General features: G+C 45.2%; 14 non-coding genes across 14 annotated transcripts; 12 read left to right on the top strand and 2 right to left on the bottom strand.

Moving 5' to 3' along the window:
* Positions 1–2,891: 2,891 nt before the first annotated feature.
* Positions 2,892–2,963, bottom strand: trnaq-uug (transfer RNA glutamine (anticodon UUG)). Its single transcript has one exon. It is a non-coding gene; the product is annotated as a tRNA-Gln (tRNA).
* Positions 2,964–3,098: 135 nt separating this feature from the next.
* trnaf-gaa (transfer RNA phenylalanine (anticodon GAA)) lies at positions 3,099–3,171 on the bottom strand. The gene has a single exon. It is a non-coding gene; the product is annotated as a tRNA-Phe (tRNA).
* Positions 3,172–5,611: 2,440 nt separating this feature from the next.
* trnai-aau (transfer RNA isoleucine (anticodon AAU)) lies at positions 5,612–5,685 on the top strand. Its single transcript has one exon. It is a non-coding gene; the product is annotated as a tRNA-Ile (tRNA).
* A 101-nt stretch (positions 5,686–5,786) lies between these two features.
* On the top strand, positions 5,787–5,859 carry trnaf-gaa (transfer RNA phenylalanine (anticodon GAA)). The gene has a single exon. It is a non-coding gene; the product is annotated as a tRNA-Phe (tRNA).
* A 1,108-nt stretch (positions 5,860–6,967) lies between these two features.
* On the top strand, positions 6,968–7,041 carry trnai-aau (transfer RNA isoleucine (anticodon AAU)). The gene has a single exon. It is a non-coding gene; the product is annotated as a tRNA-Ile (tRNA).
* A 101-nt stretch (positions 7,042–7,142) lies between these two features.
* On the top strand, positions 7,143–7,215 carry trnaf-gaa (transfer RNA phenylalanine (anticodon GAA)). The gene has a single exon. It is a non-coding gene; the product is annotated as a tRNA-Phe (tRNA).
* Positions 7,216–7,516: 301 nt separating this feature from the next.
* Positions 7,517–7,588, top strand: trnaq-cug (transfer RNA glutamine (anticodon CUG)). Its single transcript has one exon. It is a non-coding gene; the product is annotated as a tRNA-Gln (tRNA).
* Positions 7,589–8,449: 861 nt separating this feature from the next.
* Positions 8,450–8,523, top strand: trnai-aau (transfer RNA isoleucine (anticodon AAU)). The gene has a single exon. It is a non-coding gene; the product is annotated as a tRNA-Ile (tRNA).
* A 106-nt stretch (positions 8,524–8,629) lies between these two features.
* trnaf-gaa (transfer RNA phenylalanine (anticodon GAA)) lies at positions 8,630–8,702 on the top strand. The gene has a single exon. It is a non-coding gene; the product is annotated as a tRNA-Phe (tRNA).
* A 129-nt stretch (positions 8,703–8,831) lies between these two features.
* On the top strand, positions 8,832–8,903 carry trnaq-uug (transfer RNA glutamine (anticodon UUG)). The gene has a single exon. It is a non-coding gene; the product is annotated as a tRNA-Gln (tRNA).
* Positions 8,904–9,793: 890 nt separating this feature from the next.
* On the top strand, positions 9,794–9,865 carry trnaq-uug (transfer RNA glutamine (anticodon UUG)). The gene has a single exon. It is a non-coding gene; the product is annotated as a tRNA-Gln (tRNA).
* Positions 9,866–9,959: 94 nt separating this feature from the next.
* trnaq-cug (transfer RNA glutamine (anticodon CUG)) lies at positions 9,960–10,031 on the top strand. The gene has a single exon. It is a non-coding gene; the product is annotated as a tRNA-Gln (tRNA).
* An 819-nt stretch (positions 10,032–10,850) lies between these two features.
* On the top strand, positions 10,851–10,922 carry trnap-ugg (transfer RNA proline (anticodon UGG)). Its single transcript has one exon. It is a non-coding gene; the product is annotated as a tRNA-Pro (tRNA).
* Positions 10,923–11,018: 96 nt separating this feature from the next.
* On the top strand, positions 11,019–11,092 carry trnai-aau (transfer RNA isoleucine (anticodon AAU)). Its single transcript has one exon. It is a non-coding gene; the product is annotated as a tRNA-Ile (tRNA).
* The last annotated feature ends 12,564 nt before the right edge of the window (positions 11,093–23,656 follow it).

Below are 23,656 nucleotides of genomic sequence, written 5' to 3'. Positions count from 1 at the left end.
TACAAAGATATTTTTTTGCAAGGACATACAAATGAGGAAAGATTACTGCTCTCTCTTTCCAGTAAGTTAGTGGATCATGAGTTCTGGGCAAATACGCATCGTTGATGTATTTTTTCACTTCCACTGTGGCATCAGCTGTAGCATTGTGTATCATCTTGGTTTGATGGATGCGAGTATCAAAAAGTTCCCATAAACTGTCCTGTGTTTCTACTGGTGTTGATGTTGATGGTGATGATGATGATGATGATGGGTGTGATGTTGACATTTCTGGGTCTGAATAAAAATGAAAACAGCAATTAGTAACAAATCCTAAACTGACGGCATATATGAAGGATATATTATATTACATGATTCAGATTACATAACATAACACAGACTGAAACTGCTCACCAGGATTTGTGTTTGAACGCATCAGTGAAGCACACTCCAGTGTGATATGCTTTTCAGCTTCCTGGGCTTTGGCAGCATTTCCTAATGCCACATTTTTGAACCTTGGGTCCAGCAGTGTAGCCAGTGCCAAGGCTCTAAAACTCTCATAACCTCCACATCTGGAGTGCAGACCTTCTTGCAGATGTGAGCCTATGAGCCAAAACAGGAGAAACACATATTTATAATAATGACAATAATATGACAGTTATGGCCAATCACATGGGTAGTATGGTCATTGTGGCCTACCTAATTGAACAGTTGATTCCTGCGTTGCATTTCCTTTTTTCTGTGCAAGCTTGTGCTGCAACATCCTGTACAGTGGTATAAGCTTTGAAGCAGACACTCTCTTTTCCTCTGACATCTCTGTTGTTGCGAGTTTGAATGGTTGCAGTATTGACAATGATTGTTCAATAATGTCATAATCAATACTTGTCAGGGGAGCAGTATCATTGTTTAAGTTGGAAAGTGCAGCAGCCACTGGTTCACGTTGGTCATACAAGCGCTGTAGCATGTCAAATGTGCTGTTCCATCTCGTGTCAACCTCCTGTATCAGTTTCAGAGTTGGTCTTCCCATCAAGCTCTGCATCTCCACAAGCTTGTCCTTTGCTTTGCAGCTGGATCTGAACAACCCCACTATCTTTCTGGCCTTCTGGCGTATTTCATTGATGACTGGGGTTTGATCTAGTGCCTTTTTCACAATCAAATTTAAAGTATGAGCAAAACATGGGACATGGCGAAGGTGGAGTAGCTGGGCACTTAGGATCATGTTAGATGCATTGTCAGTCACCATGCACTGAACTTTGGAGGTTATTCCCCACTCAGCCATTAGCAAGGTTTTAGCCTCCATGAGATGCTGGGCTGTGTGGGTTTGGTAAAACCTCCTTACACCCAGTACAAGAGTTGCCATTTTTGCCTCTGGTGTTATGTAATGGCAAGTCACACCAAGATATCCATCCATATTAATGGAGGACCACATGTCAGCTGTAAGGCTAACAAATTCGGCCTTTTGTAGGTCCTCCATTGTCTTCTCCTTGGCTTTGTTGTACTTTTCACTGACCATTATTTTAAGCACCTTCCGGGATGGGAGGACATAGCTTGGATCAAGCTTGTTCACAAATGCCCTGAATCCCTCATCGTCCACGATGGTGAAGGGCTGCAGATCCTTCACCACCATGTTTATAAGAGCCTCATCCAATTCCCTCTGTCTGACTTTTAAAAGAGAAGACAAAACATACTTTCAGACAAATACATTGGAAAAATACAGCTTCAATTAGTGCACATCTATTAAAAGTATAGCCTACTGGTTCATTATTTGGAAACCTTCCAGTATTTATAATCAGTGCTTTATATAACTTATAAACTTTATAAACAGTGTCCCAAAAGGTTGTAATTATATTTCAATTATAATTATATCCCAAACAATGCATACCTTGCTTAGATGGCCCAGCAGTGTCAGTAGCAGGCCTAGGTACAGGGGGAATGCCATCCTCTGCACCCTGCAAAATGGCAGGATGAGTGCTCCTCAAATGGCGCATCATGGATGATGTATTGTTGCAGTAGGCTAGCTGCCGATCACAATACACACATCTCACTTTATTTGGGGTTTCTAAATGGAAATGCTCCCACACCACAGATGTACGGCATCTCTTCTGGGGAGCTTCCATTTTATCTATCTATCCAAATCTATCTATCTATATATGAATCGATCTATGTATCTAGATATGTATCTATAATCTATGTATCTATATATGTATCTATCTGTAATATATGTATTTATATATGTATCTATAATCTATCTATATATGTATCTATCTATAATATATGTATTTATATATGTATCTGTAATCTATCTATATATGTATCTATCTATTAATCTAGCTGTCTATATATATTTATATCTATGTATCTATTAATGTGTCACTATATGTATACTCTGTCTGTCTCTAGCCTCTCAGTCAATGTGTTGTGTAAATTTAAATGTAAGTCTAAATTGCCTATAACTAATCAAATCGCACTATGTCACTATATCACCAAAAATCCGCTATCTCAAAGTCAAACTCCTCTCACAAAAACCCACGAGGTCAAAATGCGTTTATTTCACTTTTATACAGATGTGCGATTGTGTGGTCTGTTTCCGACCGTTCCAATCAAACGCTGATTCGGCGGACCACACCTGATGAAACAATTAGTGAAACAGTTCGAGGCTTCGTTTGGTCATAGTCACGTGACATGGGTGTTTCGAATCACGCTTCGGATCAGTGTTTCGACACATCTGCGCTTCGGGATCTCGCAAAGCTTCGGAACGACTGTTTCGCTTCAGCCATCCTTACCGAAAAGTATTTCAGACAAACCATTACACCATGGAACCTTAACTGGTGCAGCTGTTGCTCACAGGGCCACAAACACTTGCACCATCGCCAAACTAGTGCTGTTTTATCTTTTCCTGCGGCAAGAAAGCACACAGGCTCCACCGAGTTTCGAACTCAGATCGCTGGATTCAAAGCCCAGAGTGCTGACCATTACACCATGGAACCAAAACTGTTTGGTTGGAGGCCAACTTGGAAACAGATAGCTCTCTGGCTGTGGGGAAGCAGTTATACAGAGAGGTTGGAACCCAGTGATTTTTGGTCAATGGCTCGCCTCAAAAAAGGGAAAAGTGTGGGAGATGTTGCCAAAACCCGGGATCGAGCCAGGGACCTTTAGATCTTCAGTCTAACACTCTCCCAACTGAGCTATTTCAGCTACAACAAACCTCTGCTTAGCAAGCAGGGATTTCAGTGAGATCACCCTACTCTTTGTGTGAGCTGAAGAGCAGAGCAGAGATGAGCCCCCAGACAATAAAAACAGCTGGCCAGTACGGGGATCGAACCCGCGACCTTGGCGTTATTAGCAGCACGCACTAATCAGCTGAGCTAACCGGCCTGGCTTAGCCATTATTGTCTGCCTGATTGAAAAAAACAGCTATAATGTTTGTGAATGCAATGAGACAATAAAGCTTCACGTTTCAACCCGAATCAGGTGTGCTAACAAAGAGAGACATGCAAAACATGCAGACCTGGTGGGAGCGAGGACTAGAATTGAGAACCGCTTCCTTAGACTTTAAGTCAGTGTGAGCAAAAGAGTTGAGAAGTTGTCTGCATGATCCGAGTGTTCCAAGGTAGCCTACATAATACAAGAATCCATACACATGCATACTGGCGTAACAAGACCGAGAAGGTCCTTAAACACAAAAGCTTAATCTCTTTGTTAATTTGACAACATAATCTCGGCCAGTGCAAAGGAGCAAGCCCAGAGGAGGGACAGCCTCTTTGCATCAAACCCGTCATTCCCAGCTATGCTCGTCATTCTTGAAAGGCCAGGGGAATTAGCTCAAATGGTAGAGCGCTCGCTTAGCATGCGAGAGGTAGGGGGATCGATGCCTGCATTCTCCAAGTTGGCTCCTGCCCTTTTACTCACACATCCCTAGATCAGTGGTTTTCAATCCTGTCCTGGAGGCATCCCTGCCCTGCACAATTCGCATTTCCCCTCATCTAACAGACCTGTTTCAAATCATCAGCTCATTAGTTGAGACTGCAAGACCTGATTTGGGTGTGTTTAATAAGGGAGACATACAAAATGTTCAGGGCAGTGGTGCCTCCAGGAAAGGTTTGAAAACCATTGCCCTAAAGAGACCCGCTGGTCTTAGTGACATCTGACCGTTTCAGCTGTCCTCCCTAACATCCCTCTACATGTTAGATACAGCCCCATTTTTAGGTCAATTAAGAGGCCAACTTGCATTCGATGCGCATTTTCAGGCCTATCTCCTTGAGGGCTTGATGCGTTGGAATGATGACCGAATGGAAGATGCCATAAAACGGGCGTCCTCCATTCGGACATATGGCAGTGCCATGAGAGAGGCTGTGGACCGGCTTAGCCGAACAGTCTTTGGGAAGCCCTGGGATGAGCGCTATCGCCCTCCTGGAGCATATACAGGTAAGAAATTTAATTTGTTCTTTTGCAATATTCTATTAAGTTATCTATTTAGCCTCCAATGTACTTGATAAATTATTAAGAGCACTTTTTTTCTTTTTTTATTATTTGTTGAGCAGAATTCTTTAAAAAATGTAAAAAAATATTTCTGTTCAAAGGCTTTTGACTGGAAGTGTATATTAACACTAATCTGCATTTACTATTTACTATTACATCTATTTTTATTATTTTATTATTGTAGGTGAATGGCTGGGAATCGAGTACCATTACAGCCAGACTGGCAAAACACTGACTCCAGTGCTCCAGAACCCAGAGGAGGAAGACCGGCTGGTGGAGGAGGTTGATGATCAGGACCTGCGTAAAATGGCACTGTTTTGCAACCAATTTGCACAGGACCATGTCTGAAATACTTTTTGGCAGCTGTGAGCCCAAAAAAATTAACGTGGGAGTGTGGCAGCATTGCGTCAACGTTCAGTCGGTCTCTTTAGGGCAATGGTTTTCAAACCTTTCCTGGAGGCACCCCTGCCCTGAACATTTTGTATGTCTCCCTTATTAGACACACCCGAATCAGGTCTTGCAGTCTCTCCTAATGAGCTGATGATTTGAAACAGGTGTGTTAGATGAGGGGAAATGCGAAATGTGCAGGGCAGGGATTGAAAACCACTGATCTAGGGATGTGTGAGTAAAAGGGCAGGAGCCAACTTGGAGAATGCGGGCATCGATCCTGCTACCTCTCGAATGCTAAGCGAGCGCTCTACCATTTCAGCTAATTCCCCTGGCCTTTCAAGAATGACGAGCATAGCTGGGAATGACGGGTTTGATGCAAAGAGGCTGTCCCTCCTCTGGGCTTGCTCCTTTGCACTGGCCGAGATTATGTTGTCAAATTAACAAAGAGATTAAGCTTTTGTGTTTAAGGACCTTCTCGGTCTTGTTACGCCAGTATGCATGTGTATGGATTCTTGTATTATGTAGGCTACCTTGGAACACTCGGATCATGCAGACAACTTCTCACCTCTTTTGCTCACACTGACTTAAAGTCTAAGGAAGCGGTTCTAAATTCTAGTCCTCGCTCCCCCCAGGTCTGCATGTTTTGCATGTCTCTCTTTGTTAGCACACCTGATTCGGGTTGAAACGTGAAGCTTTATTGTCTCATTGCATTCACAAACATTATGGCAGGTTTTTTTCAATCAGGCAGACACTGACGGCTAAGCCAGGCCGGTTAGCTCAGCTGGTTAGCGCGTGGTGCTAATAACGCCAAGGTCGCGGGTTCGATCCCCGTACTGGCCAGCTGTTTTTATTGTCTGGGGGCTCATCTCTGCTCTGCTCTTCAGCTCTGACAAAGAGTGATCTCAATGAAATCCCTGCTTTCTAAGCAGAGGTTCGTTGTAGCCGAAATAGCTCAGTTGGGAGAGCGTTAGACTGAAGATCTAAAGGTCCCTGGTTCGATCCCGGGTTTCGGCAACATCTCCCACTCTTTTCCCTTTTTTGAGGCGGGCCATTGACCAAAAATCACTGGGTTCCAACCTCTCTGTATAACTGCTTCCCCACAGCCAGAGAGCTATCTGTTTCCAAGTTGGCCTCCAACCAAGCAGTTATGGTTCCATGGTGTAATGGTCAGCACTCTGGGCTTTGAATCCAGCGATCTGAGCTCGAATCTCGGTGGAGCCTGTGGGCTTTCTTGCCGCAGGAAAAGATAAAACAGCACTAGTTTGGCGATGGTGCCAGTGTTTGTGGCCCTGTGAGCAACAGCTGCACCAGTTAAGGTTCCATGGTGTAATGGTTAGCACTCTGGACTCTGAATCAAGTGATCCATGTTCAAATCTCAGTGGGACCTATTTTGCCACCAGTTTGCGCAGGACAATGTCTGAAATACTTTTCGGCACCTTTTAGTCCAAAAAAATTAACTAACGTAGAGAGTGTGGCCGCATTGCATCGATGCTCAGTCTGTCTCTTTAGGGCAGTGGTTCTCAAACCTGTCCTGGAGGCACCCCTGCCCTGCACATTTTTATTGTCTCCCTTATTAGACACACCCAAATAAGGTCTCGCGGTCTCTACTAATGAGCTGATGATTTGAAACAGGTGTGTTAGATGAGGGAAACATTCAAAATGTGAAGGGCAGGGGTGCCTCCAGGACAGGTTTGAAAACCACTGCTTTAGGGAACTGTGCGTAAAATGGCACTGTTTTGCAACCAATTTGCACAGGACCATGTCTGAAATACTTTTTGGCAGCTGTGAGCCCAAAAAAAGCTAACGTGGGAGTGTGGCAGCATTGCGTCAACGCTCAGTCGGTCTCTTTAGGGCAAAGGTTTTCAAACCTTTCCTGGAGGCACCACTGCCCTGAACATTTTGTATGTCTCCCTTATTAGACACACCCAAATCAGGTCTTGCAGTCTCTACTAATGAGCTGATGATTTGAAACAGGTTTGTTAGATGAGGGGAAATGCGAAATGTGCAGGGCAGGGATGCCTCCAGGACAGGATTGAAAACCACTGATCTAGGGATGTGTGAGTAAAAGGGCAGGAGCCAACTTGGAGAATGCAGGCATCGATCCCGCTACCTCTCTAAGCCAGGCCGGTTAGCTCAGCTGGTTAGAGCGTGGTGCTAATAACGCCAAGGTCGCGGGTTCGATCCCCGTACTGGCCAGCTGTTTTTATTGTCTGGGGGCTCATCTCTGCTCTGCTCTTCAGCTCTGACAAAGAGTGATCTCACTGAAATCCCTGCTTGCTAAGCAGAGGTTCGTTGTAGCCGAAATAGCTCAGTTGGGAGAGCGTTAGACTGAAGATCTAAAGGTCCCTGGTTCGATCCCGGGTTTCGGCAACATCTCCCACACTTTTCCCTGTTTTGAGGCATGCCATTGACCAAAAATCACTGGGTTCCAACCTCTCTGTATGACTGCTTCCCCACAGCCAGAGAGCTATCTGTTTCCAAATTGGCCTCCAACCAAGCAGTTTCAGTTCCATGGTGTAATGGTCAGCACTCTGGGCTTTGAATCCAGCTATCTGAGTTCGAATCTCGGTGGAGCCTGTGTACTTTCTTGCCGCAGGAAAAGATAAAACAGCACTAGTTTGGCGATGGTGCCAGTGTTTGTGGCCCTGTGAGCAACAGATGCACCAGTTAAGGTTCCATGGTGTAATGGTTAGCACTCTGGACTCTGAATCCAGTGATCCGAGTTCAAATCTCGGTGGGACTTATTTTGCCACCAGTTTGCGCAAGACTATGTCTAAAATACTTTTCGGCACCTTTTAGTCCAAAAAAATTAACTAACGTGGGAGTGTGGCAGCATTGCGTCAACGCTCAGTCGGTCTCTTTAGGGCAATGGTTTTCAAACCTTTCCTGGAGGCACCACTGCCCTGAACATTTTGTATGTCTCCCTTATTAGACACACCCAAATCAGGTCTTGCAGTCTCTACTAATGAGCTGATGATTTGAAACAGGTGTGTTAGATGAGGGGAAATGCGACATGTGCAGGGCAGGGATGCCTCCAGGACAGGATTGAAAACCACTGATCTAGGGATGTGTGAGTAAAAGGGCAGGAGCCAACTTGGAGAATGCAGGCATCGATCCCGCTACCTCTCGAATGCGAAGCGAGCGCTCTACCATTTCAGCTAATTCCCCTGGCCTTTCAAGAATGACGAGCATAGCTGGGAATGACAGGTTTGATGCAAAGAGGCTGTCCCTCCTCTGGGCTTGCTCTTTTGCACTGGCCGAGATTATGTTGTCGAATTAACAAAGAGATTAAGCTTTTGTGTTTAAGGACCTTCTCGGTCTTGTTACGCCAGTATGCATGTGTATGGATTCTTGTATTATGTAGGCTACCTTGGAACACTCGGGTCATGCAGACAACTTTTCACCTCTTTTGCTCACACTGACTTAAAGTCTAAGGAAGCGGTTCTCATTTCTAGTCCTCGCTCCCCCCAGGTCTGCATGTTTTGCATGTCTCTCTTTGTTAGCACACCTGATTCGGGTTGAAACGTGAAGCTTTATTGTCTCATTGGATTCACAAACATTATGGCAGGTTTTTTCAATCAGGCAGACACTGATGGCTAAGCCAGGCCGGTTAGCTCAGCTGGTTAGAGCTTGGTGCTAATAACGCCAAGGTTGCGAGTTCGATCCCCGTACTGGCCAGCTGTTTTTATTGTCTGGGGGCTCATCTCTGCTCTGCTCTTCAGCTCCGACAAAGAGTAGGGTGATCTCACTGAAATGACTGCTTGCTAAGCAGAGGTTTGTTGTAGCCGAAATAACTCAGTTGGGAGAGCGTTAGACTGAAGATCTAAAGGTCCCTGGTTTGATCCCGGGTTTCGGCAACATCTCCCACACTTTTCCCTTTTTTGAGGCGGGCCATTGACCAAAAATCACTGGGTTCCAACCTCTCTGTATTACTGCTTCCTGTGAGAGCTATCTGTTTCCAAGTTGGCCTCCAACTAAGCAGTTACGGTTCCATGGTGTAATGGTCAGCACTCTGGGCTTTGAATCCAGCGATCTGAGTTCGAATCTCGGTGGAGCCTCTGTGCTTTCTTGCCGCAGGAAAAGCTAAAATAGCACTAGTTTGGCAATTGTTCCAGTGTTTGTGGCCCTGTGAGCAACAGCTGCACCAGTTAACGTTCCATGGTGTAATGGTTAGCACTCTGGACTCTGAATCCAGTGATCAGAGTTCAAATCTCGGTGGGACCTATTTTGCCACCAGTTTGCGCAGGACCTTCTCGGTCTTGTTACGCCAGTATGCATGTGTATGGATTCTTGTTTTGCATGTCTCTCTTTGTTAGCACACCTGATTCGGATAATCAGCTCATTAGAAGTGAGCTCATAGTGATTGACATGGTCCCTACACAGTGTTCATTGCTCCCCACTCCCTGAGCAGGGGAAATCCGTCAAAGTATACTTCACTTTGGAACATTGGTTCACCGATTTGTGCTGCGCAACTTCTTCACACATGGAGAAGTGTGACATCCTTTACCTCTGTATACCTCGATACACCACTGTATTACTCACTATGAATTGAACATATACATACGCTTTGAACTTGAATCACGGAGGGCTGTCATGTGATGTCCAGTTCTCAGGGCACTTACGTTCGAATGGAACAAATGTCTGAAGCTATACTAGAAACTTACAAAATGTGAAGAGCAGGGGGCGCGAGGACTGGAATTGAGACCCGCTGGTCTAAGTGACATCTGACCGTTTCAGCTGTCCTCCCTAACATCCTTCTACATGTTAGATACAGCCCCATTTTTAGGTCAATTAAGAGGCCAACTTGCATTCGTTAGCCTTTCACACTGTCTCGAGTGTGAAAGGTTGGTTTCCAAGCCAACCTTTCACACTGTCTCGAGTGTGAAAGGTTGGTTTCCAAACTTGTTTCCAAGTTGGTTTCCAAGTTGGCCTCCAACCAAGCAGTTTTGGTTCCATGGTGTAATGGTCAGCACTCTGGGCTTTGAATCCAGCGATCTGAGTTCGAATCTCGGTGGAGCCTGTGTGCTTTCTTGCCGCAGGAAAAGATAAAACAGCACTAGTTTGGCGATGGTGCCAGTGTTTGTGGCCCTGTGAGCAACAGCTGCACCAGTTAAGGTTCCATGGTGTAATGGTTAGCACTCTGGACTCTGAATCCAGTGATCCGAGTTCAAATCTCGGTGGGACCTATTTTGCCACCAGTTTGCGCAGGACCTTCTCGGTCTTGTTACGCCAGTATGCATGTGTATGGATTCTTGTATTATGTAGGCTACCTTGGAACACTCGGGTCATGCAGACAACTTCTCACCTCTTTTGCTCACACTGACTTAAAGTCTAAGGAAGCGGTTCTCAATTCTAGTCCTCGCTCCCCCAGGTCTGCATGTTTTGCATGTCTCTCTTTGTTAGCACACCTGATTCGGATAATCAGCTCATTAGAAGTGAGCTCCTAGTGATTGACATGGTCCCTAGACAGTGTTCATTGCTCCCCACTCCCTGAGCAGGGGAAATCCGTCAAAGTATACTTCACTTTGGAACATTGGTTCACGGATTTGTGCTGCGCAACTTCTTCACACATGGAGAAGTGTGACATCCTTTACCTCTGTATACCTCAATACACCACTGTATTACTCACTATGAATTGAACATATACATACGCTTTGAACTTGAATCACGGAGGGCTGTCATGTGATGTCCAGTTCTCAGGGCACTTACGTTCGAATGGAACAAATGTCTGAAGCTATACAAGAAACTTACAAAATGTGAAGAGCAGGGGGCGCGAGGACTGGAATTGAGACCCGCTGGTCTAAGTGACATCTGACCGTTTCAGCTGTCCTTCCAAACATCCCTCTACATGTTAGATACAGCCCCATTTTTAGGTCAATTAAGAGGCCAACTTGCATTCGTTAGCCTTTCACACTGTCTCGAGGACTTTGATTGCTTCCACGTTAGTTCATGTTCCTTCTTTTGTTGATGCTGGAATAACACTTTTTCTTGTCTTAGGGAAAGAAGGTTCGTTGGTCTAGGGGTATGATTCTCGCTTTGGGTGCGAGAGGTCCCGGGTTCAAATCCTGGATGGGCCCTTGTTCAGGTTAGAACGTGAAGCTTTATTGTCTCATTGCATTCACAAACATTATGGCAGGTTTTTTCCAATCAGGCAGACATGGATGGCTAAGCCAGGCCGGTTAGCTCAGCTGGTTAGAGCGTGGTGCTAATAACGCCAAGGTCGCGGGTTCGATCCCCGTACTGGCCAGCTGTTTTTATTGTCTGGGGGCTCATCTCTGCTCTGCTCTTCAGTTCCGACAAAGAGTAGGGTGATCTCACTGAAATCACTGCTTGCTAAGCAGAATAATTGATATTTTCTAAAATAATGTAATAATAATGACTTTTTTTTATAAAAAAAACATTGAGAGTCTTAACTAAAAACAAACAAAAAAAGGCCAAATGTATCCAAAGGGGGCCAAGGTATGTGGGAATAGTGCTCATTTTAATTTAGGTAGACCAGAAAGTTAAAAACACAGAAAAATGGCTGAGATTTTAAGAGGTAAAAGCACCTGGTGTAACCCTGGGGTAAGATGACAACATTTGAAGTATGATATATTTAATGTAATATTTTGTAGCCTGGTGTGTGTGTAATCATGGTTGAAGATGACAGCATTGAAAATAAAAGGAAATTTCAGACTTCATATTGACGTTACATATTTTATATGTCAGGGATTCCTGTCCTTTGTAGAAAACTCATCTTCAGGACAGTTTATGTAATGGCCATGTTTATTACCACAGTAATATAGTTTATGCGTAGCTTGTTAAATTATTGTTACACACTTAACATACAGGTGTCTTTTAGATTGCAAAAGGTAGTAGTCTTTTTCTGATTTTCATTTCAGAAAATGTATGCATATCCCTCTTTTCAAAGGCAATCGGCAACATCAAGCCGACTCCTCATGGCACCTTCGGTGAAGGCGAGGCGCCTTGAAAATGTGGAGTCTGGAAGGGCCAAACCTAAGGAGGAGGTGCTGTCAGAGGCCAGTACTTTTGTCAGCACAAACAGTGGAGACCCCAGTGACCAATTTTTAGTACTGGCTCACTGCAAACTTCAGTTTGGGAAGTACCAGGGCCAGAGATTTAGATGGCTCCTGGAAAACTCTCTGGGGTATGCCGTGTATTTGGTGCTCAGCATTTCCAATGAGACGGCGCAGACAACACCCCTGTCAGAAAATAAACAACTGTTCCTACAGTACACTTCTCAAATTAGAGAGATGGCAGAAGAAGTGGAGAAGTATCAGCGGAAGCAGGAAATGCAGACAGAAGCCCGGGCAACTGGAGACCAGGGCTGCTTGATGGTGGAGTTTGGTGACTTCCAGGGCCGGTCCATGAAAGATGTTTATGAGGACCAGAGCAAGGAGGCTCAAGCCCTCATCAGGTACCTCGTTAAGGCAGATGCCAGGCCCAAAACCAACATGGCCATTTTCAAGACATATGTCTTGAAAAGACGGGTTTCTGCTGTGGGCACCAGCGTACGTCAGCCTGCACCTCACGCTGCAACCTCCAGTGTTTCTGCAACCACTGCACCTCCACCTGCAGCTATCCAAACTGGTGTACAGAAGACTGCAACTGTGAAAGCGCTGTTGGCACGTGGCAAAAATTTGTCGCCTACACAGCTGGCGAAAAAACTCACGTCACCAGTTAAAGCCTGTGAGTAGGAGTGTGAATATAGAATTTTACCTACAGCATTTCTACATATATTAATTTATCATTATGGCAAACTTGTCAACTTGCCGTTTCCAGATCCATTATTGCAGTGCACTTTACCTCCTCCAGCAGCAGAACCCCCAGCCAAACATTTGCCCCCCATGCAGCTTTTCGCTACTGGTAAGTAAGCACCATCTTACATATGTTTTTTATCTCTGTGTATTGTTCACAATGATAGTTTTAACATTTGTGCTCCAGGCAAGTCCGTTCCCACTGCTGAAGATGACGATGAGGAGCTGGTATTTGCTGCATCACAATGTGAAGCACAGCTAAATACAGGTGTGGCATATGACACAAATGCACATATTACAAGAATGTTTTGTGAAAACACACTGAGAAGCGGTATTTCTTGGGGGAAAATAATCAACATTTTAAAATATGTTTTGTTTACAATACAGAATTATATCATATCATGCCTCAAGCGGGATGCTTTCTTTGAGTGCACTTCAAAACCGTAAGGATGTTCCAAGGTGTCAGTGTATTTATTTGCGTTTCCGAACTTACCCGTTGTTAGATAATCACCAGATAACTTTTTCACACCGCTTGCTCTTCTCACACACTCTTCAGCTCTCCCTGAGCAGACAGGATGGTGGAGATTCATTATTCTAATGATTAGAGGAACAGTTTTTCCTTACTCTATCTGTGTGTATGCTTCATGTCCGTGGGCTTCGTTGCTTTACACTTAATTCATCACACCACATTTTCCTTCCTCCATTCCATCTGATCCTCATTCTCCTTAAATTAATATAGTGTATGCTGTGTTCTTTGCTTTCTTAACACTAGTACCACTTTCTTCACTCTCGTTCCTAAATATAACATAATAATTATGAATACATGTCCAAAAATTTTGCTTTGCAGGCTGTTTGTCCGCTGCATTAATGGCATATTACTATCAAATGCAACAGTCATCCTTATTGATTTTTTTTTACTATTCACTCAGAGGACTGTGCTGGTCCATCACCATCAGTGGAAACTGCCAAGGCACCAACTCCTTCACATCACCAGCCACCAGCTGAGCTTCCAAGTCACTGGAAAGATCAACTTCCACCTTTCCAGCATGAGTGGATCCGGAACACACTATTTAAGGCCAACCCACGAACCGGCAAGTCAGAACTAGTGTCCCAGCTGAAACTTTGGTGGTATCCTCCTCAGCCCCCTTTAATAAACACTCAGCCCCCTGCCTCACCTGACCTCTTTGTAACGATATCAACCTTCATATTCATCCGGAAGAAGGAGGCGGGAACCGGCGGACAATCAAAAACATTTTAATAACAAAATAAACACAAAACAGCGCACCAGCCCCTCACGGACGACTGGTGCGCATAAAATAAAAACCAAAACACAACTAAAAGCCCAGGCCTGGTCCTCTCTCGTCCTTCACTGTCGTCGCTCCAGTTTTATATCCTTCCATCTCCTCCATGGGCCTCGAGACCGGTGGGACGAACAGGTGTAGTTCATCTCCAATCACTCCCCCGGCCTCGCTCCCATGTCCCTCGGCCCCGCCCCACTCGTCACATACCCCCATCGCCCCTCGCAGGCCGGGGGGTACTCCCGAGACTGCGCTCTACTCCCCCCCCCCTCCCTCCGGGGGGGCCGCTCACGGGGACCTGCGGGAACCTGGGGGTAGGACAGGCGAGGCGAGAGAAAAGGAGATGGAAGGAGGAGCGACAGAGACGAGAGAGGGGAGAGAGGAAAAAAATAAAATAATAATTCCGGTTCCCAGACGCACCGCTGCTCGGCCCTCCACCAGCTGGGTGATCTCCTCCGCGGTGCCTGGCGGTGGCACTGGACGGCCCTCGGCGGACGGCACGACACTCCTCCGCCGCCCGGTGGACGGCGACGGCTCCTCCGGTTTTGGGCAGCCGGCAGGAGTCCCCCGTTCCCTGCTCCTCCCCGTTCCGGCGGAGGCAGCAGGCTCCGGCCACCTGGCGAACGGCGCCGACTCCTCCGCTCCCTCACGGACGGCAGCCGTCTCTCCACATCGTGGGCGGCCGGTAGCGAGCTCGCCCGTCCCCGGCAACTCGCTCCAGTCCACCGCCTCGAGCGTCCATGGCGGCACACTCCTCGCCAGCTCGATGGCACCGCGGATTCACCACAGCGGCGAGGGATCTTCAGCAGCGCGTCCCTCCTTCTCCCGGGCTTCGGCACCACTGTAATGAATAAACCTTCCTATTCATCCGGAAGAAGGAGGCGGGAACCGGCGGACAATCAAAAACATTTTAATAACAAAATAAACACAAAACAGCGCACCAGCCCCTCACGGACGACTGGTGCGCATAAAATAAAAACCAAAACACAACTAAAAGCCCAGGCCTGGTCCTCTCTCGTCCTTCACTGTCGTCGCTCCAGTTTTATATCCTTCCATCTCCTCCATGGGCCTCGAGACCGGTGGGACGAACAGGTGTAGTTCATCTCCAATCACTCCCCCGGCCTCGCTCCCATGTCCCTCGGCCCCGCACCACTCGTCACACTCTTCTTCTGTCGGCCCCTTTTCTTATGGATGCCGCTGAAGATGTGGTTATTTCCTCTTGTCTGTGTTCGCCCAGACTGTGGTAAGCACAGACTAACAGCGGCAGGAATTTACCGTACCGTGCGTAAGGTCTTGGACATCGACGGGTGGTATGACCTTGCCACTGAGTATCTGGAGTGCAAACGCTGCAAAAAGAAATATCCTGCCTGATCTAAGAACATCCTAGGACAGCTGGATATGGGCCACCGCAGTCAGTTTCCAGCTTTGCTGACATACAGGTAATTCATAATGACAATCATTCATTATTAGGTGCTTTTATATGGGTTATTTTTTACCAACTAAAGCATTTGCATGATTATATTGTTGTTTCCTTAGATACTCATGTGACAACCGGGTGCTGAGGATGATGAGGGAGAGGACACTGGGCAACAGTGTGACTCAGCTTTACAGGAAGCTGATGGAACAGCACAGTGAGGCATGGACACAGCGTGTCTTGCAGTACCTGACTGCCTGCGAACCATTCACAAGGTCCTCCCTTGTTCAGCCTCCTGTGTTTGCTGATCCTCCACTTTTACCTGCCCTGCCTAAACCTAAGTGGCTGTTAGCCGTGTATTCCAGGGATGTTCTGGGGCGACTGCACGAGGTCAAGGCCAAATTAACATCTGTCTTTGGCTGTGTTCTCAAGATGGATTCGACAAAAAAGGTATCAAAGCCCTGTTTATATCCAGAAATTTGCCAGATATGGATATGTGTGTGATGTGCGTACATAAAGAGCACATCTTTTATTTTTCCCAATAGGTCACAAAGAAACTTGCCGGTGCTGCTTCAGGAACAGCTGCCTGGTGCACAAATGTCGGAAATGAACACGGCCAGGTCCTTGTCTCTGTGCTGACAGCTGCCGAGGGACATGGACTGGACTCCATGGCAGCTGGTCTGATGAAACGCTACCGAGAGGCAGGAGAGGCAGCCCCAAAAGTGATGTACGTGGACAGGGACTGCTGCAGTCATTATGGCCAATCGCGGGTGAAGATCATTTTTTCGGAGTGGGATGAGCTTGTAGTGCGCCTCGACATCTGGCACTTCATGCGGCGATTTGCTGCAGGTGTCACGACAGAGGCTCATCCACTCTACGGGATCTTCATGGCACGTCTGTCCACGTGCATCTTTCAGTGGGATCCAGAGGATGTGGCTGCTCTTCGCTCTGCAAAAGAGAGTGACCTGGCGGCAAAGAAGACTGGCCACATCTCAGAAAAGGCGGTCAGTGCTCGCATTACCCGGAGGGAGTTGGCACTGCACTGCCGGAGGAGGACCAGGGGGGTGGAGGAGACCGCCAGATTGATTGGGTCACTGATTGATCAGTTTGACAGTGCGGATGGGAAGGACACCCTGGGAGTTCCTCTGCTGGACCACGAACGGATCCAGCAGATATGGAAGGAACAGCGCAAGCACGTCCAGTGTATACAAGACCCAGAGGACTTTCCGCTGTACATGAAGACAGGGACACTGAAGAAAGGCAGCGTGGAGCTGTGCTGCTACAGGTGTGCTCGTGGCTCTACCTCCTTGGAGTCGTTCCACCTCCACCTGAACCATTTTATTCCAGGTATTACATGCATATGGATTATTATTTTTCTGTAGAAAATATAAGCACTGTAACTGCTTCCATCACTTTAAAGTAATGCCGCATTAATAAATGTCACACTCTACATTACAATTACTTTTTAATGTCATTAGCATTGACAAAGCTGTCTTGACTAACAAGTCACTAGTAATACAGGAATAAGTGACAATCATTTTTAATTTAGTTACACAACTCTATTAAATGTAGTATACAAGTTACTTCAGAGCACCTTATGTGTAGTACATATATTGTACATATGTGACATATAAAACCCTTTTTTATATATTTTTTAATATTATTTAACTTTTAGGAACCAGTGCCAGCGATGCGCATTTTCAGGCCTATCTCCTTGAGGGCTTGATGCGTTGGAATGATGACCGAATGGAAGATGCCATAAAACGGGCGTCCTCCATTCGGACATATGGCAGTGCCATGAGAGAGGCTGTGGACCGGCTTAGCCGAACAGTCTTTGGGAAGCCCTGGGATGAGCGCTATCGCCCTCCTGGAGCATATACAGGTAAGAAATTTAATTTGTTCGTTTGCAATATTCTATTAAATTATCTATTTACCCTCCAATGTAATTGATAAATTATTAAGAGCACTTTTTTCTTTTTTTATTATTTTATTATTGTAGGTGAATTGCTGGGAATCGAGTACCTTTACAGCCAGACTGGCAAAACACTGACTCCAGTGCTCCAGAACCCAGAGGAGGAAGACCGGCTGGTGGAGGAGGTTGATGATCAGGACCTGCTAGATGAGGGGTTTGAGGAAGAGAGCATGGAGGACATCACAGTTCCAGTGCTGTATGAGGATGACCCCTGCCGTGATCTCAGAAACAGCCCCTCATCTTTGCCTCTGCCTCAGTCCCCAGCATCACTGGCTGAGCCGTCCACATCATCTGGAGGAGAGGGACAGCATCTCGCCCCTGCCTCTTCTGTGCTGTCACAGCCATCTGACACTGGAAGCAGTGTCTCCGGCGAGGCTCAGGTAAGACACTCTAAGGGCTTTATTTTGTTTCAGTCTCGTTTTATTCCAAATACACTACAAGCAAGGTGTTTTTTTTAAGTCTGCATTTATTTGATTCAAAATACAACAAAAGCAGTAATATTTTGAAATATTTTTACTATTTAAAATAACTGCTATCCATTTGAATATATTTAAAAAAGTAATTCAGTCTTGTGATTTCAATGCTGAATTTTAGCATCATTACTCAGGGCACACGATTCTTCAGAAATCATTACAATTTGCTGCTAAAAAAAACGGGTGCCGGGTGCTATATTATTATTATTATTATTAGGTTAAAAATAGCTCCTAGAGATTTTTTGTTTAGGTTTCTTTGATGAATAGAAAGTTCAGTATATATTGTAACATTATAAATGTCTTTATCATCTATTTAATGCGTCTTTGCTAAATAAAAGTATTAATTTCTATAATTTAATACTAAATATATAATGATTTAAATGTTCTGACTCCACACTTTTGGATGGTATAGTGTATAATGTTAAAAAAGCTTTTTATTACAGATAAACTCTTATCTTGGATCCTTCTATTCATCAAAGAATCTTGAACAAAATGTTCACAACTGTTCTAAATATTGATAATAAAAGTTATCTGGTGATTATCTAACAACGGGTAAGTTCGGAAACGCAAATAAATACACTGACACCTTGGAACATCCTTACGTTTTGAAGAAGTGCACTCAAAGAAAGCATCCCGCTTGAGGCATGATATGATATAATTCTGTATTGTAAACAAAACATATTTTAAAATGTTGATTATTTTCCCCCAAGAAATAACGCTTCTCAGTGTGTTTTCACAAAACATTCTTGTAATATGTGCATTTGTGTCATATGCCACACCTGTATTTAGCTGTGCTTCACATTGTGATGCAGCAAATACCAGCTCCTCATCGTCATCTTCAGCAGTGGGAACGGACTTGCCTGGAGCACAAATGTTAAAACTATCATTGTGAACAATACACAGAGACAAACATATGTAAGATGGTGCTTACTTACCAGTAGCGAAAAGCTGCATGGGGGGCAAATGTTTGGCTGGGGGTTCTGCTGCTGGAGGAGGTAAAGTGGACTGCAATAATGGATCTGGAAACGGCAAGTTGACAAGTTTGCCATAATGATAAATTAATATATGTAGAAATGCTGTAGGTAAAATTCTATATTCACACTCCTACTCACAGGCTTTAACTGGTGACGTGAGTTTTTTCGCCAGCTGTGAAGGCGACAAATTTTTGCCACGTGCCAACAGCGCTTTCACAGTTGCGGTCTTCTGTACACCAGTTTGGATAGCTGCAGGTGGAGGTGCAGTGGTTGCAGAAGCACTGGAGGTTGCAGCGTGAGGTGCAGGCTGACTTACGCTGGTGCCCACAGCAGAAGCCCGTCTTTTCAGGACATATGTCTTGAAAATGGCCATGTTGGTTTTGGGCCTGGCATCTGCCTTAACGAGGTACCTGATGAGGGCTTGAGCCTCCTTGCTCTGGTCCTCATAAACATCTTTCATGGACCGGCCCTGGAAGTCACCAAACTCCACCATCAAGCAGCCCTGGTCTCCAGTTGCCCGGGCTTCTGCCTGCATTTCCTGCTTCCTCTGATACTTCTCCACTTCTTCTGCCATCTCTCTAATTTGAGAAGTGTACTGTAGGAACAGTTGTTTATTTTCTGTCAGGGGTGTTGTCTGCGTCGTCTCATTGGAAATGCTGAGCACCAAATACACGGCATACCCCAGAGAGTTTTCCAGGAGCCATCTAAATCTCTGGCCCTGGTACTTCCCAAACTGAAGTTTGCAGTGAGCCAGTACTAAAAACTGGTCACTGGGGTCTCCACCGTTTGTGCTGACAAAAGTACTGGCCTCTGACAGCACCTCCTCCTTAGGTTTGGCCCTTCCAGACTCCACATTTTCAAGGCGCCTCGCCTCCGCCGAAGGTGCCATGAGGAGTCGGCTTGATGTTGCCGATTGCCGTTGAAAAGAGGGATATGCATACATTTTCTGAAATGAAAATCAGAAAAAGACTACTACCTTTTGCAATCTAAAAGACACCTGTATGTTAAGTGTGTAACAATAATTTAACAAGCTACGCATAAACTATATTACTGTGGTAATAAACATGGCCATGACATAAACTGTCCTGAAGATGAGTTTTCTACAAAGGACAGGAATCCCTGACATATAAAATATGTAACGTCAATATGAAGTCTGAAATTTCCTTTTATTTTCAATGCTGTCATCTTAAACCATGATTACACACACACCAGGCTACAAAATATTACATTAAATATATCATACTTCAAATGTTGTCATCTTACCCCAGGGTTACACCAGGTGCTTTTACCTCTTAAAATCTCAGCCATTTTTCTGTGTTTTTAACTTTCTGGTCTACCTAAATTAAAATGAGCACTATTCCCACATACTTTGGCCCATATGGATACATTTGGCCTTTTTTGTTTGTTTTTAGTTAAGACTCTCAATGTTTTTTTATAAAAAAAGTCATTATTATTACATTATTTTAGAAAATATCAATTATTTCTTGGTAAATGCAGTTTTCCATATCTCCACAACAATTTGGTAACGATTTTTACAATTAAAATGTGTGTGTGTTATTATGTGTTAATACCAAATATAAATGTAAATAGTTTAATCATTATTTTCATTCATAGGGCCCAGAAACCATGATTTCTTAGACAATAAACACATCATTGTTGACAGTAGCATAGCTTAATTAGCTGACGGTCGATAAATTTAACTTATCTGATCATTTATCATGTGAAAAGTTACAGGTTCACAGGTACTGAAGAAAGCATGAACTGTACATGCTAGCTAGCTATACTGACACGATTCATTTTCCAAAAATACACACTGTATATGAACAAATAATGACCAGTTTTCAATTAATGAAGTAATAGCCTTACCTTTAACAAAGATGACAACAACGGCGATTGGTCAAAAGGAGGCCACAGGAGAGAAACGCGATTGATCAAAAGTAAGCCACGGAAGAGAAACGCGATTGTTCAAAAGTAAGCCACAGGCGAAACGCGATTGGTAAAAAGTAAGCCACAGGCGAAACGCGATTGGTCAAAAGTAAGCCACAGGCGAAACGCTATTGGTCAAAAGTAAGCCACAGGCGAAACGCGATTGGCTCATGTGGGCTTACTTTGTGCTTACTTTGGCTCAGTCGGTGGGAAGCAGTAGGCGCAAGCGAGAGGTAGCGGGATCGATGCCCGCATTCTCCAAGTTGGCTCCTGCCCTTTTACTCACACATCCCTAGATCAGTGGTTTTCAATCCTGTCCTGGAGGCATCCCTGCCCTGCACATTTCACATTTCCCCTCATCTAACACACCTGTTTCAAATCATCAGCTCATTAGTAGAGACCGCAAGACCTTATTTGGGTGTGTCTAATAAGGGAGACAATAAAAATGTGCAGGGCAGGGGTGCCTCCAGGACAGGTTTGAGAACCACTGCCCTAAAGAAACAGACTGAGCATCGATGCAATGCGGCCACACTCTCTACGTTAGTTAATTTTTTTGGACTAAAAGGTGCAGAAAAGTATTTCAGACATTGTCCTGCGCAAACTAGGTCCCACCGAGATTTGAACTCAGATCACTGGATTCAGAGTTCAGAGTGCTGACAATTACACCATGGAACCGAAACTGCTTGGTTGGAGGCCAACTTGGAAACAGATAGCTCTCTGGCTGTGGGGAAGCAGTTATACAGAGAGGTTGGAACCCAGTGATTTTTTGGTCAATGGCCCGCCTCAAAAAAGGGAAAAGAGTGGGAGATGTTGCTGAAACCCGGGACCGAACAAGGGACCTTTAGATCTTCAGTCTCACGGTCTCCCAACTGAGCTATTTCGGCTACAACAGACCTCTGCTTAGCAAGGGATTTCAGTGAGATCACCCTACTCATTGTCGGAGCTGAAGAGCAGAGCAGAGATGAGCCCCCAGACAATAAAAACAGCTGGCCAGTACGGGGATCGAACACGCTCTAACCAGCTGAGCTAACTTAGCCATCAGTGTCTGCCTGATTGAAAAAAAACCTGCCATAATGTTTGTGAATGCAATGAGACAATATAGCTTCACGTTTTAACCTGAACAAGGGCTCGTCCGGGATTTGAACCCGGGACCTCTTGCACCTAAAGCGAGAATCATACCCCTAGACCAACGAGGATTCTTGCCCAAAGCCAAGAAAAAAGAGCTATTTAAGCATCAAAAAAAGAAGGAACATGAACTATTGTGGAAGCAATCAAAGTCCTCGAGACAGTGTGAAAGGCTAACGAATGCAAGTTGGCCTCTTAATTGACCTAAAAATTGGGCTGTATCTAACATGTAGAGGGATGTTAGGGAGGACAGCTGAAATGGTCAGATGTCACTTAGACCAGCGGGCCTCAATTCCAGTCCTCGCGCCCCCTGCTCTTCACATTTTGTAAGTTTCTCGTATAGCTTCAGACATTTGTTCCATTCGAACGTAAGTGCCCTGAGAACTGGACATCACATGACATCCCTCCGTGATTCAAGTTCAAAGCGTATGTATACGTTCAATTCATAGTGAGTAATACAGTGGTGTATCGAGGTAAATGATGTCACAATTCTCCATGTGTGAAGAAGTTGCGCAGCACAAATCCGTGAACCAATGTTCCAAAGTGAAGTATACTTTGACGGATTTCCCCTGCTCAGGGAGTGGGGAGCAATGAACAGTGTGTAGGGACCATGTCAATCACTAGGAGCTCACTTCTAATGAGCTGATTATCCGAATCAGGTGTGCTAACAAAGAGAGACATGCAAAACATGCTGACCTGGGGGGAGTGAGGACTAGAATTGAGAACCGCTTCCTTAGACTTTAAGTCAGTGTGAGCAAAAGAGGTGAGAAGTTGTCTGCATGATCCGAGTGTTCCAAGGTAGCCTACATAATACAAGAATCCATACACATGCATACTGGCGTAACAAGACCGAGAAGGTCCTTAAACACAAAAGCTTAATCTCTTTGTTAATTCGACAACATATTCTCGGCCAGTGCAAAGGAGCAAGCCCAGAGGAGGGACAGCCTCTTTGCATCAAACCCGTCATTCCCAGCTATGCTCGTCATTCTTGAAAGGCCAGGGGAATTAGCTCAAATGGTAGAGCGCTCGCTTAGCATGTGAGAGGTAGCGGGATCGATGCCCGCATTCTCCAAGTTGGCTCCTGCCCTTTTACTCACACATCCCTAGATCAGTGGTTTTCAATCCTGTCCTGGAGGCATCCCTGCCCTGCACATTTCGCATTTCCCCTCATCTAACACACCTGTTTCAAATCATCAGCTCATTAGTAGAGACTGCAAGACCTGATTTGGGTGTGTCTAATAAGGGAGACATACAAAATGTTCAGGGCAGGGGTGCCTCCAGGAAAGGTTTGAAAACCATTGCCCTCAAGAGACCGACTGAACGTTGACGCAATGCTGCCACACTCCCACGTTAGCTTTTTTTGGGCTCACAGCTGCCAAAAAGTATTTCAGACATGGTCCTGTGCAAATTGGTTGCAAAACAGTGCCATTTTACGCACAGTTCCCTAAAGCAGTGGTTTTCAAACCTGTCCTGGAGGCACCCCTGCCCTTCACATTTTGAATGTTTCCCTCATCTAACACACCTGTTTCAAATCATCAGCTCATTAGTAGAGACCGCGAGACCTTATTTGGGTGTGTCTAATAAGGGAGACAATAAAAATGTGCAGGGCAGGGGTGCCTCCAGGACAGGTTTGAGAACCACTGCCCTAAAGAGACAGACTGAGCATCGATGCAATGCGGCCACACTCTCTACGTTAGTTAATTTTTTTGGACTAAAAGGTGCCGAAAAGTATTTCAGCAATTGTCCTGCGCAAACTGGTGGCAAAATAGGTCCCACCGAGATTTGAACATGGATCCCTTGATTCAGAGTCCAGAGTGCTAACCATTACACCATGGAACCTTAACTGGTGCAGCTGTTGCTCACAGGGCCAGA

This window comes from Carassius carassius, chromosome 8 (genome assembly GCF_963082965.1).
Source record: "Carassius carassius chromosome 8, fCarCar2.1, whole genome shotgun sequence".
Lineage (NCBI taxonomy): Eukaryota > Metazoa > Chordata > Actinopteri > Cypriniformes > Cyprinidae > Carassius > Carassius carassius.
This window is presented reverse-complemented; position numbering and strand designations above follow the sequence as displayed.